Source organism: Chrysochloris asiatica, unplaced genomic scaffold (assembly GCF_000296735.1).
Source record: "Chrysochloris asiatica unplaced genomic scaffold, ChrAsi1.0 scaffold00017, whole genome shotgun sequence".
Classification (NCBI taxonomy): domain Eukaryota; kingdom Metazoa; phylum Chordata; class Mammalia; order Afrosoricida; family Chrysochloridae; genus Chrysochloris; species Chrysochloris asiatica.
This window is the reverse complement of record NW_006408535.1, coordinates 24,284,076-24,288,962: the sequence shown is the minus strand read 5'-3', so window position 1 is coordinate 24,288,962 and position 4,887 is coordinate 24,284,076.

The window sequence follows — 4,887 nt, the reverse complement described above, 5'->3', positions numbered from 1 at the left end:
CAGGGTCGCTATGAGTCAGAACCGACTCCACAGCACAAAACCACCCCCCACCAATTTCTTCACTCTAGTATTAATCAAGCATGTAATCAAGATGTATTAATAATTACTGGTGATTGGAATGTGAAAGTTCGAGACAAACAGGGAGCATCAGTCATTGGAAAATATGGATAGAAACGATGCTGGAGACCCGTGACATAATTTTGCAAGACCACATCTTATTCATTGCAGATACCATTTTTAAACAACCTAACAGATGACTATACACCTGGACTTCACATGGATTATATAAGAATCTAACTGATAACAACTATGGAAAAAGACTGTGGAAAAGCTCAATACCATCAGGCAAAACAAAGCCAAGGAACAGACCATCAACTGCCCATATTGAAGTTCAGGTTGAACTTGAAGAAATTTAAAACAAGTCCACAAGAGCCAAAATATGACCTTGAATATATCCTACCTGAATTTGGAGACCATCTCAAGAACAGATTTGATGCATTAGACATTAATATCCGTAGACCAGAAGAGTTGTGGGATGGCATCAAGAACATCAGACAGGAAGAGAGCCAAAGATCAATAACAAGATAGAGGGAAAGGAAAAGACCCAAATAAATGTCAGAAGAGTCTCTGAAACTATTTCTTGTGAGTAGAAAAGCTAAAGTGAATGGAAGAAATGAGGAGTTAAAAGAGCTGAACAGAAAATATCAAAGGACAGCTTGGGAAGACAAAGGAAAGTGTTATAACAAAATGTGCAAACACCTGAAAACCAAAAGGGAAGAACACTCTCAGTGTTTCTCAAGCTGAAAGAACTAAAGAAACTAATCAAGCTTTAACTAACAACTGAAGGACTTCATGGGCGAAATACTGAATGGTGTGAAAAGTATCAAAAGAAGATGGAAGGAATACAAAGAGTCACTGTATAGTCAATACAAAGAAATGGTCAGTGCTCAGCCATTTCAAGATGAAGCAAATGATCAAGAACCAATGGAACTGAAGGAAGAAGTCCAAGCTGTACTGAAGGTATTGGTGAAAACAAAGCTCCAGGAATTGACAGAATATGAATTGAAATGTTTCAACAAAGTGAGGCAGCACTGGAGGCCCTCATTAATCTATGACAGGTAATTTGGTCAACTATCTGGAAGAGATTCATATTTGTGCCCATTTCAAAGAGAGGTAACTCAATAGAATGTGGAAATTATTGAATAATATCATTGATATCATATGCAAGTAACATTTTTCTGAAGATAATTAAAAATGGTGGCAACGGTACATTAACATAGAATTTCCAGAAATTCAAGACAGATTCACAAAGAGACGTTGTTATGTGCCATGGAGTCGGTTCCAACTCATAGCAACCCTGTATAGGGTTTCTGAGGCTGTAAATCTTTACGGGAGCAGAAAGCCTCATCTTTCTCCTGTGGAATAGCTGGTAGTTTCAAACTGCTGACCTTGTGGTTCACAGCCCGATTCATAACCACTATGCTACCAGAGCTCCAGAAGAAGACATAGAACTAGGATTATCACTGTTGCTGTTAGATAGCTCTTACTGAAAGCATCAAATACCAGAAAGATGTTTACTTGTACTTTATTGACTGTGCAAGGGCTTTCAACTGTGTAGATCATGACAAACTATGGAGAATATTGCCAAGAATGGATATTCCAGAACACTTAATTGTGCTTATGAGGAAGGTCTATCTATACCAAGAAGCAGTCATTAGAACAGAACAAGGAGATACTCAACGCTTTAAAATCAGGAAAGCTTTGTGCCAGGGTTTTATCCTTTCACCATAGTTATTCATTCCTTAAATTGAACTAGTAACCCAAGAAGTTGGATTATATGAAGAAGAATCTGGCATCAGGTTGAAGGAAGACTCATTAACAACCTGTGATATGCAGTTGATACATACACTTTTGCTTGCTGAAAGTCAAAAAGGTCTTAAAATACTTATTGATGAAAACCAAAGACTGTAGAGTTCAGTACAGATTGCACCTCAATGTAAAGAAAACAAAAATCTTCACAAGTGGACCAATAAAGAGTATCATGATAAATAGAGAAAAGATTGAAGTTGTGAAAGACTTCATTTTGCTTGGACCCACAATCAACACACGTGGAAGCAACAGTCAAGAAATCAATTGCTGAACTGTGAACCACCTGGTTGATGATTCAAACCCACCATCTGCTCCTCAGAAATCCTATACAGATCGCTATGAATTGAAACTGACTTCATGACACTTAACAACAACAACAACAATCAACAGTCATGGAAACAGTTATCAAGAAATCAAGTGACCTATTGGTGGAGACTTCTTTCAAATGCTAAAGATAACAGTTTGAGGAGTAACAGTGGGCCTAACTCAAATCATGTGATATTTTCAGTTGCTTCAAGTGCATGTGAAAGTTGGACAAGGAAAAAGGCAGACTGTAGAAGAATCAGTGCATTTGAATTATGGTGTTTGCGAAGAATATTGAAAGTACAAGGGACTACCAGAAGAGAAAACAAATGTGTTTTGGAAGAAGTACAGCCAGAATGTTGCTTAGAAGCCAGGATGGTGAGACTTTGACTCTCATACTTTGGACATATTAACTGGAGGACACATGCTTGGTAAAGTGGAGGGTTGGTGAAAAAGAGAAAGACCTCGATAAGATGGATTGGCACAGTGGCAGCAGCAATGGGCTCAAGCATAGCAATAATTGTGCAGATGACTCAGGACCAGGCAGTGTTTTGCTTTGTTGTGCTTAGGGTTGCTATGATTCAGAACTCACTCGATGGCAATCTAATTTAAAAGGAACCCTGACTGCCCTATTAGATAAGCATTGGACTGCTAACCAGAAGGTCGGCAGTTTATACCCACCAGCTGTTTCATGGGAGGAAAATCATGCTGCCTTCTTTATACTGCACTCCAGTTTTACTTGGGGTAAAAATTTATGTTGTTGTTGTTAAGTGCTGTTGAGTAGTTATGACATATAGTTTTCCTGTATAGGGTTTCTGAGGAGTGCCCGGTGAGTTTGAACCACCCATCTTGCAGTTTAAACTGACCTTGTAATCCAGGGCTTATCCTGGAGCACCACACCAGAACTCTTTAAAAAATATATATTGAAAAGTGTATGGATATTGTGTGTATGTATACAGAGACTCCTGGTGTGTACATATATATCCTGACACCCTAGGATCTGCACTGGACTGTGAATCACAAGGCCAGCAGTTCAAACCCATCAGCAGCCCCTTGGAAACCCCCAGGGTCATTATGAGTTAGAACTGACTCAGGGCACTTCACAACAACAACCCAGTTTTGAGTCAATGATCCTGCATAGGGTTTCTGAGGAGCCGCTGGTGAGTTTGAATTGCCAATCTTATGGTCAGCCGTCCAGTGCATATCCTATAGTGCTACACCATGGGATATTTTTCATAAAATTATGTTTTAGTGTCCATTATTATGCATGTACCATTATTTTACTGTAAGATTAAATCAATCTATACTTCAAAAAGAGCTTTTTAAAAATAATATACTCTTTCACAATAACAGTATCAGGAATTATGTACCTTTTCCTAGCTTTGAGGAAAATTTTCTAAGCAGATTGAGCTTCAAACATTTTATAAACTCTTAAAACTGTATTTAATCAGTAGCATGTCATCAAATAAAACACTTTAGCAATTAGTGGTATGTATCAAATTCAAACTACAAAATAAATACAATGTGTATTTCTTAATATTTCTAATACCACATGGCCAATTTCACATTCATATGTCAGAATTAGCTGTGACCAAAATATGCAGAGCAGCAATTTGCGATGGCTTGTAAATATCGGCCTACATGTTTGGGGATTAATATTTTTCATGCACAACAAATCAGAACGCACATATTTTCTTCAATAATGCCAGGCTCTGACACTGTCATATTCATATGCCCTTCACAACTGAGACCAGAAAGCCACAGTTGGCAAAAAGACCAATTTGATGAACGACAGAAACTGACAAGCACCAGCTTTAGATATTATTTTAGAAATGCCAAATTTATGATCTATGTGAAAAATGTCTTGAAATACGCAAACTTGTGGTTTCACAATTACAGTTTCATGCTAGTGTGTTATCTACTTTAAGATAGCAAAGAAAAGAAGGTTTCCCTTTTCCCGACTTTAAAAATGAATAATTTATGTCTTTGAAATATTTAGTCATTTAAACATTTTGTAATAAAGAAAAAATTAGTTAAGATACCTTTTTAAAAGAGGAATAAAGGAGTGGAAATAACTAGATAGAATTATTGCGTTAAAAACTTTTGACAAGCAGAGTGGAGTTTTCATGAGAAATATGAGACTATTGAAGAGCTAGCCCACACTCTGTTGTGGGGGTCAAATTGTAAATCAATGTGAAATTACTGTTTGTTACTGTTAAGTGCCATTGAGTTGGTTCTGACTCATAGTGACCTGTACACGTTTTCCAAGCAGTGGCTGGCGGATTTGAACCACCACTCTTTCAGTTAGCAGTTCAGTGCTTATTTTACTGTACCACACCTAAACTTACTATTGTTATTGTTGTTAAATGCTGTTAAGTTGTTTCCAACTCATAGCCTGTATAGGGTTTCCAAGGAACAGCTGGTGGGTTTGAAGTGCTGGCCTTGTGGTTTGCCGACTCATAGTGACCCCATGCACAGCAGAACGAAACAATGTCCGATCCTGGGCCAACCTTACTACCACTGCCACACTTAACGCCATCAATGATACCACCTGGCCGATCCATCTCGTTGGGGGTCTTCCTCTTTTTCTCTGACTCTCCATCTTACCCATCATGACATCCTTCTCCAGAGACTGTTCCCTCCTGACAATATGTCCAAAGTATGAGAGACGAAGCTTAGCCATCCTGGCCTCCAAGGAGCACTCTGGCTGCACTT